Source organism: Phocoena phocoena, chromosome 19, assembly GCF_963924675.1.
Source record: "Phocoena phocoena chromosome 19, mPhoPho1.1, whole genome shotgun sequence".
Lineage (NCBI taxonomy): Eukaryota > Metazoa > Chordata > Mammalia > Artiodactyla > Phocoenidae > Phocoena > Phocoena phocoena.
Genome location: NC_089237.1, coordinates 27,751,955 through 27,767,225, shown reverse-complemented (window position 1 = coordinate 27,767,225; position 15,271 = coordinate 27,751,955). Strand labels below are relative to the sequence as shown.

Here is a 15,271-nt window from a genome sequence, read left to right as displayed (position 1 = left end):
TGTTTTCTGACCTTTTTCAAGATTGTTTTAGCTATTCCAATTCCTTTGCCTTTCCAAACACCGATTTAGCTTTTTGATATCTACAATGGTGATAATGGACATCTTAACAATATTGATTCTTCTGATCTATGAACACTTCATATTTCTTTAATTTTTAAAATATTTATTTATTTATTTTTGGCTGTGTTGGGTCTTCATTGCTGTGCATGGGCTTTCTCTAGTTGTGGCAAGCAGGAGCCACTCTTCTTTGAGGTATGCAGGCTTCTCATTGCAGTGGCTTCTCTTGTTACAGAGCACGGGCTTTAGACATGTAAGCTTCAATAGTTGTGGCATGTGGGTTCAGTAGTTGTGGCTCGCAGGCTCTAGAATGCAGGCTCAGTAGTTGTGGTGCACAGGCTTCTTTGCTCCATGGCATGTGGGATCTTCCCAGACCAGGACTCGAACCCATGTCCCCTGCACTGGCAGGCGGATTCTTAACCACTGCACCACCAGGGAAGCCCCAACACCTCATTTTCTTGATATGTGTGTTCTCTGACTTCTTTTTTCTTGTTCAGCACATTGATTATAAATATATTTTCTTAGAGTTACTATAAATGGTACTCTATTTCAATTATCAATTTTTCCTTGTTAGTATATAGAGATATAATTGACATTTATATATACATGTGTGCATACCTATATAGTCTGCCAATTCTAGGAGTTTTTATGTAGATTACATGGAATTTTCTTTCCAAACATATAATATGTGAATAGACATAGTTTGATTTTTTTCCTTTCCAAACCGCACGCCTTTTTTTTCTTTTCCTTGACTTACTACATTTGCTGAGGTAAACAGGAATGGTGAGAAGCAATATTCATGCCTTGTTTCATATTTTAGGAGAAAGTATTCAATCTTTAAGTACGATGCCAGCTGTAGATTTTTTGTAAATGCCCTGTATCAAGTTAAGGACATTCCTTTCTACTTGTAATTTGTTGGGAGTTTTAAATAATAAACAGATGTCAAATTTTTCTAGTGCTTTTCTGCACCTATGAGATGATTACCTCGTTTTTCTTCTTTGGTCAATTAATATGGTAAATTTTAATAATGAAAAGTTATCAAGTGTGGAACAATCTTGCATTCCTGGGATAAACTCCACTTGGTCAAAATCCTTTATTATATGCTGCTGCACTGAATTAGCTAAAATTTTGTTGATTTTCGTGACTGTGTTCCTGAGGGATATTGATTTGTAGTTTTCTTCTCTAATAATCTGTTCGTCTATTTCTGGTATCAGGGTAAAGCTGGTCTTGTTGCAGAAGGTTCCTTTTATTTTCTAGAAGAAATACTTAAATAAATTTCCAGTAGAATTTGCCAGTAAAACTATTTGGGCCTTTGTGTGTGTGTGTGTGTGTGAAGATTTTTAGATATTTATAATAATTTAATTTCTCTTTAATTTAAATTTTGTTAATTTAAAATGTAACATGTAATTTTTCTTCTTGGAGTAATTACTCTCTATAACTCAAGCATACCGTCTGTAGGGTCTTTAGCACACTTTTTCATTCACGATACCGAAAATTTGTGTCCTTTCTCTTCTTTTCTTGGCAGTCTAGCTAGATCTTTTCAAAGAAACCATTTTGGTGTCATTGGTTTTCTCTTTTCCATTTCACTGATTTCTCTTATCTTCCTCCTTTTGCTATAATGACCTTCTACTACTATATCCTTCATTTTACTTGCTTGAGTTATATTTCCTCTTTCTTTTTTCAAGTTTCTTAAGGTTGAAGCTTAGATTACTGTGTCAGGAAGATATGTTTTTTAGTTTCCAAATGTTTGGGTATCTTCCAGGTATCATTCATATATTGATTTCTAGTTTAATTCCATTACGACAAGAAATTAGTTTTATGTCTCAGAATGATATATCTTGGTAACTGTTCAATGTACACTTGAACACCTGGTGTGTCTTACCAGTGTCAATTTAATTTAATTGATAGTGTTATTTGGATCTTCAACATCCTTACTTATTGATTGCCTGCTTTCGTGTTCTATTACTGTGTAGAAGTCAACATCTCCAAGCATAATCATAAATATGCATTTTTTCCCAGTTATATAAGCTCCCTAAATATCAGACCTTTTTTTTTTAATATAAATTTACTTATTTATTTATTTATGGCTGTGTTGGGTCTTTGTTGCTGAGCACAGGCTTTCTCTAGTTGCAGTGAGCGGGGGCTACTCTTGGTTGTGGTGCACGGGCTTCTCATTGTGGTGGCTTCTCTTGTGGCGGAGCACTAGGCTCTAGGCATGCAGGCTTCAGTAGTTGTGGCACGTGGGCTCAGTAGTTGTGGCTCGTGGGCTCTAGACCACAGGCTCAGTAGTTGTGGCACACGGGCTTAGTTGCTCCGCGGCACGTGGGATCTTCCCGGACCAGGGCTCAAACCTGTGTCCCCTGCATTGGCAGGCGGATTCTTAACCACTGTGCCACCAGGGAAGCCCCAGACCTACTTTTTTGTAAGTCCATACACACTTAGGATTATTATGAGTTCTTGGTGAATTACCTCTTTTATCATAATGTCCCATTTTAACCCTAATATTTCCCTTGTTCTGAAGTAAACTTTTTCTGATATTGATATCACCATTTGCTTTGATTGGTATATGCATGGTACACACTTTTTTATTATTTTGCTTTCACAATCAATATATTATAAAATGACTGTGTTTTGGACAATCATCGGGATCTAGTTCTGGGTTTTTTTATTCCAATCTCAGACTTTTAATTGCTGTTTGTACATCATTCACATTTAGTGTGAATTATGGTTAGGGTTGAATTTACATCTACCATTTTGTTATTTTTTTATTGTACCCTTTTTTCTGATTATACCCTTGGTTTTTTTTCCTTTTTAAAAAATTTTTGTTTTATATTGGAGTACTGTTGATTCACAATGTTGTGTTAGTTTCAGGTGTACAGCAAAGTCATTCAGTTATACCTATATATGTATCTATTCTTTTTCAAGTTATTTTCCCATTTAATTTATTACTGAATATCGAGCAGAGTTCCCTGTGCAATATATAGGTCCTTGTTGGTTATATATTTTAAGTTGTACCCTTGTTTTTGATCTTTGTTTATTTATCTGCTCTTGCTTCCTTCCCATTTTTGGATAATTTCACTGTTTTTAATATCCAATTTTAATTTGTCTATTGGTTTTTACTAGTTGTTCCAGAGATTATAATACACATATTTAAATTTGTGTGTGTTTGTTAATATTTTGTCCAGAATTTTTATTTGTTTTCTGTGGGAAACAGAAGCAGAATCATATTTTTTAATTCCTAAAACTTTTCTTTGCTGAAAGAAAAGATTATGAAAGAATATTAAGCACCTGTGGAAAGATAAAATAGGCATTTATATGGGAAGATGAAGTATATTTGAGTTTGCTATTTATTGGCTAACATAAGGTATAGCTCTAGTCACTACATTAGATTAAAACATAGCAATATTAGATGACAGTGTCTTGGCTATTTCCAAGAGAATACATTTTAGATGATGAAAGTGTCATTTATTGAGATCTACTTCAAATCGCTAACATTTTATATAACACTGCCACCCACTCTATGCCTAGCTATCATCATGAGGTCACTGACATACTTAATATTCCTTCCATATTGTTGTTGTTATTCAAACAATACATTTCTAAGATGGGACATGTTCTTTTTTGTGGACAGTATTTGACTCCTACTTTTTGCTTAGTTATGGTAAGTTTGTATTATCACAATTCTACTGCTATGTTCCAATTCCATATTCCCACAAAATTATTTTCTGCATATGACAAACAATTCAGTGGAAACATTCTAACAGCAAATGTGATGAACTTATATTTATATATTACTCATCTACTGAACATAAACTTCACTTGGTTTCTTTTATTAGCATATCAATATTTTACTCATAATTAGCATTCAAATAGTAGTCCCTATTAAGCAAATCAAAACTATTATTGTCTTGCATATGAAAAATAATCACAGATGGAAACTTTTCAACGTGCTCCTAGTTTTTCAAACTGACATCAATATCTGTTTGGTTTCTAATATGCAAAACAAATTGAAATTTTTAGAGAATTAGTCCTTTGAAAATTTATCCTTATTATCGCCTGTGTATCCTGTCTCAAAAGTTTTCTTTTTCCACTTCTCCATGCAAATGTGGCTTCTATAATCCAACAATGAGCTCACTTTTTTGACAAAACTTTAAAACAATTTTTTTTTAATTTTTAAAAAGTAGAGAGAAAAGGAAGAAATAGCTAGTATAGTACTATACCAATAACATGCTTTCTTTTAATTTATAATTTCCTCTTTTGCACATCTGCTGGGAGAAATGACAAGCTTCTTTTTTCTAGAAAACAAGTTAAAAAGCAGATATACATAAAAGGAAAGACTTGTACAGAGTAGACTGTGGCTTGAGAACTATTTATGCAGCATCAGAAGACTAAACCAGACTCTAGCCTGGCCATAAACTAAACCCACGCCCCAGATGAGGTGCCAAGCCACAAAAAGCATTTGCGTCATCTGGGAATACAAGGAAAAGAAGGACTTCTAATTATAGGGCCTGGAAGCGGAAGCCTAGAGTGATTAGCTGTTTAGGCGCTGCTGTATGTTTATCTGGAAGCTTCCTCTCCTTCACTCTCAGCCTTAAGTTTGATAGATGAGCGTTAGCATTAGAGGGTGGGGACTAAAGCTGCTGATGGTACATGGTGTTCTCCAAAATCTGAGGTAGCTGGAGACTGAACGTTAAGGCTTTTGCGGCCTCATAAGAACATAAGTCTTTTCAACTGGGCGTCAGCTGGTTAACCCGAAAGGCAAAATTAAAGAGTAGCAAACCTTGACTGGGCATATGCTATAAAATCTTGGAAACATGAGTAGGGAAGCCTTTTTTGCTATATACTATTTATAACACCTACCTAATTGTACGGTTCTTTATCAAATACACACATATGAACTGGAAGACAAATTACGAGCTATTCACACTCTCTCCAAAAAGAGACATATGCTGGGTCATATAGAAATCTTTACAGGAATTCAGATTAATCACTCATAAATAATTGTATGTTTTAGTATTAACTCTTGTGAATTTAATACTCCCCCATCAATACTTATACAGATGGAAACTTAAAAATTATTAAAGTTTGTAATCTTTAAATGTCCTAACATCTTCATTTAAATAATTATTTTCTTCCTTTCATTTTGCATCATGAAATTGTTAAGCTTCTAAAGACATCTCTGGCCATATCCAATAGGTAAATATTCTAGTATTCATTACTTTCAACAGTTTATTCATCCAACAGACATAGAGGAAAAGTGGTAAATGTCTATGTATATCCTTATTGTTCCAAGTGGCTGGATATATTTCTTGTCACAAGCCAGAATAATTTTGAAACTGTATTAACCTTTATTAATGTGTAATTTATATAAAACACACTCATTTAAAGTGTACAGTTTAATGACTATGACAAGTATGTATACCTCTGCAGCTACTACCATAATCAAGATAGAGAACATGTGAAAAAATTCCCTTGTGTCCACTTGCAGTCCATCCCCTCCCCATTGCCTGGCCCCAGGCTACCACTGATTGGCTTTCTGTCATTATGAATTAATATTGCCTACTTGAGCATTTCATGTAATGGAATCATGTAATATTTTGCTAAACCTATTCACTACAAGTAAGAGTAGTCCGTGCACTTATTTATATTATTGAGTAGTGTTCCATTATATGGATATATGACAATTATATATCCATTAAGCAGTTGATTCTTGTTTTTGGCTGTTGTGGAGATTCAAGTACAAGTCACTCTGTGGACATATGTTTTCATTTCTATTAGGTGAATATCTAGGAGGGGAATTGCTGGGTCATATGTACACTTAACTGTATAAGAAACTGGGAAAACGTTTTTCCAAAGCGGCTGTTTATCATCTTACCTTCCCGTGAACTCCATAATTTTGCAACATTTGGTATTGCCACTCTTTTTAAATTTAATCACTTCAGTGAGCACTTGGTGGTTTCTTGTGGTTTACATATGCTATCTTCCTTGGTGATCAGTGATGTTGGGGTGCTAAGTGGCTATTTACATATTTTCTTTTGTGACATGATTGTTCAAATCTTTTGCCCATTTTAAATTGTTTGGTCTTTATTTTATATACATTTAAAGTATATTTATATTACATTATAAAATACATATAAACTTATACATGTGTATATTTATCTCAAATATTTTCTCCCAGTTTATGGCACCCCACTTCATTTGCTTAACCGTATGTATCCTAAAAGGTTTAATGAAGACCAATCTGACGGTTTATTTTTTTGGTGTCCTATCTAAGAAACCTTCCCCTATCCCTCCTGGCACAATAATATAATCCTTCTGTTTTCTTTTTGAAGGTTTATAGTTTCAGGTTTTAAATTAAGTCTATGATTGATTTTGAGTTAAATTTTTGTGTATGGTGTTAAAGAAAAGTTTATTTTTTCCCAAATGGATATGCCAGGCGCTCTAGCACCATTTGTTGAGAAAACTATGCTATCCCTAACAAATTACGTGACACTTTGGTCTAAAATCAAGTGACCATAAGTGTTTGATCAATTCCTGGATTCTATTCCATCCATCTATGACTATATTTACCCAAAACCATCTTTTCTACATTACTGTAGATTTATCAAGTAAGTGAGAAATTTAGGTAGTTTCAGTTTTTAAAATTTACTCATCTTTTTCAAGATTGATTTGACTATTTTAGATCCTCTGAATCTCCATATTATTTTAGAATAAGCTTCCATTGATTATTTTTGGTTTAAACATTCGCTTTTAATAAAGCTAACTATTAGTGAACAATATTAACACAAAACACTCACAGGATATCAAAGCACAACAGTGATAAAACATTTTTATGAAAACATGGTTTTCTACCATAATTGAATTAATGAGTTTTCTCACCATATAATTGTAACATCACAACATAGAAGGTCACTAGGATGGCAAAAATGTAAAATTTTTAGATAAAGCAGTTACCTTGGGAACATTCTATGTACCAACACAATGCTACCATCCTCAAAGAAAAATTATATACACAGATACAGATAAACACACATGCACACACACACACACACACAGCAATACTAAATCAATGTCACAGACAATCATTGCTACAAGTTCATGATAAAATACATTGCGAATTGAGGTTAATAGGATTTTGGTAGACAGATCAGTCTGCTTAGAAGACATATTTTATGTATTAAGCCTGTAAGATATAAATTGAAAGGTAAATTTGGAAATTTAGGAATTTCCAAAGGAATGCCATTTGATATACTTCACAGATGTATGAAACAGAACTTTAAAATTTTCTGGTTGGAGTTTATGTGTGTGTGTGTGTGTGTGTGTGTGTGTGTGTGTAGATATATATATAGTTAGAAAATCACCAAGCTATACACTTAAGATTTGTACAATCTGTACCATATAACTACAGTTCAATAAAAATGAAGACGAACCAAAACAATAATAAGAGTGAGGAAACAAGATAACATTGGTGGTTTTATCTACAGTGAAAGAAGAGAGGGAAAAGATAAAGATGCTAAAGGGAGAAGTTAGAGAGTTAAAACACTAGCCCTATGGGGGGAAAAAAAAAAACACCAAAAAATAAAGAAAGAACATAGCAGTCATAGAGAGATGTATAAGAAATACAGATACATAGTGAGGAGTCAAGAAAGAGGTCTACAAGTCTCAGATGTTCAGCGTGGCCAAATGAGTGGTCAAAACACCATTATTCATGAATTCCACTGTGTATATGTGAAAATATAACAGATTTCATTCAGGGTTCTAACAGGGGAGATCAGAAACGATGTAACACATAATGATTAGATGGAAGATAAAATTTGGTCATCACTTAACACTTTTATTTTGGGTATATTTGCAAACGTAGCAAATATTAGAAAATAGGTCTATATCTATATAGACAAATACAATGGCTTCTTAGCCCATCAAAAAGATATGACTTAAAAAAAAAAAAGATATGACTTGAAAAAAAGAGAGACCAATAACAAGAACAATAAAAAACCTCCCATGAAATAATGGAGGTATGGGATTGGGGGTAGTGAACTTAGTTCATTTTTAATTAAATAATAATTTTATTTTTTCTATGCTATTGGTAAGACTTTGTTAAGATTATATTTATTAATTTTGAATAGACTGCTGCTTTCACATTTTCCTTCTCTTCCGCCATCCCTGCACCCACTCCCATCCTTTCCCACAATAGGCACTCACCATACTGAATTTAATATATGTCCTTTGAAATATGCTTATCCTTGAAAAATACTTAAACTGTTTTCAGAGTACTGTTCAAAATGTTGAATAAAAAAATATTTAATATATGGCAAGAATATAGACCAATCTGAAAGAGGAAACTGAAACAAGCCTGAAGCTAGGGGAGGGTCAGAGCATTCTAGAAGAGTGGAAAGGAGAAGGGACAACAATATTCAAGTACTTTACTGTTTTAAAGTTGTCCTTTAAAAAGTTTAATTCAACCTTGGCTACTTTGCCTGTATGTACTTGGTTATAGATATCCTTCTTTACCTTCTTCAAAATTTAATACTGGGTCTATATTGTTGTTGTAGCTATAGTGTTACAGGCATATATATTTACTTCATGTTTTTACACAGTATGCCACTGTATGCATTCACATCTTTCATTAGTTCATTCAGTATTAATTGAGCATCTTTGCTGTGGCAGTGGTGGCAGTGAAGGAGCAGGGCCCCTCCTTACTAGTGGACATGTAGGATTCCAAAGCTGGATTAGCACTTTCGTGGGCTCTGGACAATTTTGCCTTCGTGGACCCCCCCAACCCCTCCAGGAAAAAAATATTTTATGACTACTGTTGTTGGTTTTAAACATGTATTAAGGCATTCTATCAACCTAAAAGTTTATATATATATATATATATATATACATTTTTTTTTGCATTTAAAAGGAATGAAACATTTTGGTGGGACCCTAAAATTATTGTGGGCCCTAGGCATGGTGCCTACTGTACTTTATGGCACATCAAACGTGAAAAGTTTGACTCTCATACAAGCCTAGCACCACAATGAACAGAGCGAAGACAACAAATTCTCCAAGGAGCAACCCATTACATGAGTAAAAGACATCACTTCACAAGATGAAAAAACAGGAGAGTAACTACAGACCTCTAATGGAAACATCCCCTTGTTGGTGGGGGGGAGGGGTTGGCAATAAACTCTTCAAGCTGCTTTTGCATTGTTAATGATATAGAATGACTGACTAACAGTAATAAACCAAAGCTGTCACATGAGAGGAAAAATCTAAAGCCACATAATTCTATAAATCTACAAGGCATAGACGTTAACAAAAAATCAAGACAAGGTATTTTTCTGACAACTTGCTATGATCAATGGGGAAAACTGTGCAAAAAAGAAAAATCCAACTTTTTAAATGATTAACCCAAGACCACCATCACCTTTCGATATATAGCATTTAAGTAACCAGAAAAATTTCAAGTCTGTTAAAGATGCAGTCAAGCATCCAAAGGGGTACATGTTTAATCTACTTTACTAGAGACCCAATGTTCATTTTCCTCTTATTAATGGATGGAAAAGCAATTTCCCTGCCAAGGAAGGGTAATTATTTTAAATGTAGATGTGGGGGCTTCCCTGGTGGCGCAGTGATTGAGAGTCCGCCTGCCGATGCAGGGGACACGGGTTTGTGCCCCAGTCTGGGAAGATCCCACATGCCGCGGAGCGGCTGGGCCCGTGAGCCATGGCCGCTGAGCCTGCGCGTCTGGAGCCTGTGCTCCGCAACGGGAGAGGCCACAACAGTGAGAGGCCCACGTACCACAAAAAATAAATAAATAAAATAAAATAAAATAAAATAAAAATAAAATAAAATGTAGATGTGTTGCCCTTCACAGCTCTAGGCTACTCAGTTGGCAGAAGTAACGCCTCTGGAAGGCAGATCAATTATTTGCCGAATTAAAGACAACAGGTCTGTTTGAGAAACGTCAGGCTGATTGCAAGGAGTTGACAATTTCTTCCTTACATCTCTAATTTCCAATTTAATTAATAAAGAAATACATATCTTCTTTGGTGTCAAATGCCATACAATTAATAATATGCCAATCTAGCGTACCAAGTCACACAAATATGATGTAGTTTCCGCAAGATATTTTAAATTTAATTTCAATATTAATTACATGTGATATGCATCTGCATTTAATATAACTGGCATCATGGAATAATCCCACAATTGAGGGAGGGAGACAATTCTTGATCAAATCACAAATTGGAAGTCAGTCGGTTTTATTCAACAAATGACTAATTACATTAAATTAATGCCTTATCTCTGCCCTGCCAGAGTTTTCCCATAATTACTATGACAGAAAAAGACAATTAACTAATGTAATTATTCAATGTGTACTTACTCACTATCAACTATGTGAAAATTACCAGGCTAATAATACCTGGGGACGAAATAAAAGTTTACCTCTAACAGAAAACATGTTGAAAGGATACTCTTGATGGATATAAATAAAAACTAGGATGAGGGAGGTTAACAATAATGAAAACAACAACAACTGAGACTTCAATAAATGTCTCAGTATATTTTAAGTATTGTTTAAGATGCCAGTATAGCCTTCATTCTACTGATGAGGAAACGGAAGTACTGTGAGTGATCCAAGCAGATTAAGTAGCTTGCCTTATTAAGTAGCAGGATGAAGGGGTGACATGATATTTTACATAGGGTCAGGTAAGTCTTCCCAAAGTGATACTTAAGATGGGGTTCAACAGATAAATAAGAGCCAGGGAAAAGAAGCTTCCAGGCAGAGGTAAAATGATGTAACATGTTTAAGGAGCTGAAAAATAACTAGAATGGCCAAATATGGGAAGAAAAATGTTGATCAGGTTGAAGCAGTAAACTTGTACCAGGCTGTAATACTTTTCGACAATATACTCAATAATAAGGAAGTTGCTGAAAGACGGAAGTATCATTAACATTTAACATTTCTTATAAAATATGTGAATATCTTAAAATGGAAGTAAACATGGAGTATGATACAACAATCACAGTTGAACAGAATAACCTAGAATTGGGCTGTGATCAAACAAGACTTTCTAAAAACAAGAATAACTGAACGATTCTCATACATACTGTTACAGACTAAATGTCTGTACAGCCCCCAAATTCCTATATTGAAATGCTAAAAGCCCAGTGTGGCTATATGTGGAATCGGGGGTGTGGGGGGGTGGTCTCTGTGGAAGTAACTAAGTTTAAATGAGGTCATAAGGGTGAGGCCCTGATCTGATAGTATTAGTATCCTGGTAAGAAGAGACACCACAGAGATATCTCTCTCTCTCTCTCTCTCTCTCTCTCTCTCTTTTTCTGTCTGTCTGTCTCTCTCCCTGCTCCCTTGTACCAAGGAAAGGCCACGTGACGACACATCGAGAAGGTGGCTATTTCTTAGCCAGGAAGAAACACCTCAGTAGAAACCATCAGCTGGAAACTTGATCTTGGACTTCCTGCCTCAATCACTGTGGGAAAAGAAATTTCTGTTGTTTAAGCCACCAAGCCTATGGTATTGCATTCTGGCAGCCTGAGATGACTAACACATGTACACAGGTTATTGTCTAAACCTAGTATCATGGAGAATATTTTACATGTCAAATGACCAATGAGCAGGATTTTGGGATGGATTTATAAAATCAAAAGAGGCTATTGTTCTTGCTCTATAACAAACCGATGAAGAACATAATAAAGTTGTAAAAAATACTATTTGAAAGTTCAATAAGTAAAACTAGCTGCCCTCACCTTGAGCAGAACAGCAGGAGGAAGAGGGGTCCAAGATAGGTGAGGATAAGGAGAACTCAGCAACCTTTTGAAAAATTTTCAAGGGCTCAATTTGAGCTGGCGCGACAGGTTAGAATACCACCCCCACAAAAGTACAACTCTGTACCCAACTAATCAAGAGGATTAAGATTAATAATGTCAAAAGCTGTGAATAAAGAAAGAGAGCCGACAGTTGCTGAAAGAAAAAATAACCACTGAACTAAACTATCATATCTAGTTGACATATTCTCAAAATTATGAGCAAAATACAGATACTTTCAATCAAAAAAATGCTTTAAAAAAGTAATCTTTATCAGAGAAAGCAGAAATAGCCAACAGAAGTATGTTATTAAGGAAAGTACAAAAGCAATTCAATGGGCTTCCCTGGTGGCGCAGTGGTTGAGAGCCCGCCTGCCAATGTGGGGGACACGAGTTCGTGCCCTGGTCTGGGAAGATCCCACATGCCGTGGAGCGGCTGGGCCCGTGAGCCATGGCCGCTGAGCCTGCGCGTTCAGAGCCTGTGCTCCGCAACAGGAGAGGCCACAACAGTGAGAGGCCCGCGTACCGCAAAAAAAAAAAAAAGGGAAAAAAGAAAAAAGCAATTCAATGGAGGAAGGATAGTATCTTGAAAAAATTATGAAGTAGCAAAGAATAGGGGAAAATCATGACCTAAACCTGGTCATAAACCTAAAATAACACAAAGGGGATCATAAATTTAAATATAAATACAGAGACTTCCCTGGTGGTCCACTGGTTAAGAATCCGCCTTCCAATGCAGGAGACACGGGTTCGATCCCTGGTCAGGGAACTAAGATCCCACATGCCACAGGGCAACTAAGCCCATGTGCCACAACTACTGAGCCCATGCGCCACAACTAGAGAGGCTGCATGCCCCAACTACTGAGCACGCACACTCTGGAGCCCACACACCACAATTAGAGAGAGCCGTCACCACAACAAAGCCCTCATCCCACATGCTGCAACAAAGATCTTGAGTGCTGCAACTAAGACCCGACACAGCCAGGTAAATAAAATTAAAAATAAAAAAAAAAGAATGGTCTTCCCTGGTGGCGCAGTGGTTGAGTCCGCCTGCCGATGCAGGGGACATGGGTTTGTGCGCCGGTCCGGGAAGATCCCACATGCCGCGGAGCGGCTGGGCCCGTGAGCCATGGCCGCTGAGCCTGCGCGTCCAGAGCCTGTGCTCCGCAACGGGAGAGGCCACAGCAGTGAGAGGCCCGCGTACCGAAAAAATAAATAAATAAATAAAAGTTCACAAATGTATAGCACAATCCCAAATTTACGAATAAAAAATTATTTTAAAAATTGGGCTTCCCTGATGGTGCAATGGTTAAGAATCCGCCTGCCAATGCAAAGGACACGGGTTCAAGCCCTGGTCCGCGAAGATCCCACATGCCGCAGAGCAACTAAGCCCATGCACCACAACTACTGAGCCTACGCTCTAGAGCCCGCGAGACACAACTACTGAGCCCGTGTGCCACAACTACTGAAGCCCACGTGCCCTAGAGCCCATGCTCCACAACAAGAGAAGCCACCGCAATGAGAGGCCCACACACCACATTGAAGAGTAGCCCCCACTCACCACAACTAGAGAAAGCCCGTGCTCAGCAATGAAGACCCAACACAGTCATAAATAAATAAATAAGTAGATAAACAAATAGGAAAAAATGAATTTCACAAAAAGTAAAGAATTTTGCTCTGCAAAGGACCCTACTAAAAATACAAAAGGAAAAACTTGTTACTGGGAAAAAAGATTTCCACATCACATATCTTACAGAGGGCCTATATCTAGTGTATATATATATATACAAAATAGAAAATGATGAGACTACCAAATGCTAGCAAGGATACAGAGAAACCATGTCTAGAGGATTAAAGGGAAGTATGAGAATGTCTCACCAAGTAGGGAAAATCAATAAAGAGATAACATTATAAAAAGAAACAAAAAGAAATCTGGAGTAGAAAAGTATTTACAATAACTGAAATGAAAAATTCAATAGAGGGGCTGGCTCAAAAAGCAGATTTAAACAGCAGAAGAAATCAATTGAGAGTATCCAGCTTGATAAAAAAAGAACGAGGAAAAATGAAGAGCCTCTGAGATCTGTGGGATACTATCGAGGAGGTGAATCTACAGGAGTCCAAGAAGGAAAGAAGAGGGGAAAAGAGGCAGAAATAATGACTGAGAAGTCTCAAATTTCATGAAAAACATTAAGGACAGTGAAACTACTTTGTATGATACTATAATGGTGAGTACATGTTCATATTAATTTGTTAAAACCCATAGAAATTACACCACCAAGAGTGAACCCTAATGTAAACTGTGGACTTTGGATGATAATAATGTGTCAACATGGGTTCGTCAACTGTAAGAAAATGATCAATGTGGTGTGGAATGCTGTTAGCGTGGGAGGCTCTTGGTGTGGGCCTGAGGGGTGGGGGGGATGGGAGAAAGGTGGAATACGAGAGCTCTCTGCACTTTCCATTCACTTTTGCTGTGGACCTAAAACTGCTCTAAAAAATAGTTTATTAATTTTAAAAGAAGTTCCCTAGAAAAGGTTGAAAATACAATAGAAAATATACTCATCGTGTATCTAAATCATTGAAAGCAACAAACTTACACCACCCATATTGAATCTGCCTAGATCTAAGCATGATGTCTCCCCGGTTCTTCTAACCAAATCATATATGTTGCCATTAAAATATTTATTTTAATTCAGGACTCACTCATAGCTAATAAACAAGAATGGGAAGGAGAAATTGAAAAACAAACTGAATGCAGCTGCTGAACTGAAAGTTTCACAGCTCTATTTAATGGTACCCCTTAATTTCTTTTCTGAATAGGTCCCATACAAGGCTGAACTGCATGCCACCCAGTCAAACAACCTACATTTTCTCCTTAATTCACTTTGCAGTGTTATTCCATCATGTACATTGTTTTTAAAATTTCTCAGGAGATGGACAGCATTCCTGGTTTGTTCTTGAATTTTGATATACAGGACATGGTAATAATTCTGGCAGTTAAAAATAGGCCTCTCTAAATAAAAGTATAACAGTGACACATATATACAGGGAAACCAGTTAGAGAAAATCAGGTTTAAAAACAAAAAACAGGCAATCAACTTTTCTTATATGTTTTGTTAAACTTATTTTTTTAAGTGAACTTCCCTATGCCCATTAAGAGTACTTCAACAAGCACTATTGCTATTATTGGCCACATTACATACCAGATGAAAATGCCTTTAACCAAATAGAGAATTATTAGAGGGTTAGTTAAAACTTGAATATAAATAAATTTTGAAATATATATTGGATACATGTAAGGAAAAACTGGGGTATTACTAGAGGATTTACAAAGTTAATTTTGAAAAGGTACTATTTAAACAACAACAAAACAAGTGTTATGGCAAGGGCCTTTTAAATG

The 15,271-nt window shown here is 36.1% G+C and overlaps 1 protein-coding gene across 1 annotated transcript in view; it reads right to left on the bottom strand.

Moving 5' to 3' along the window:
• BCAS3 (BCAS3 microtubule associated cell migration factor) overlaps positions 1–15,271 on the bottom strand; it is a 578,557-nt gene that overhangs the window by 385,469 nt on the left and 177,817 nt on the right. The gene's annotated exons all lie outside the window — the stretch shown is intronic.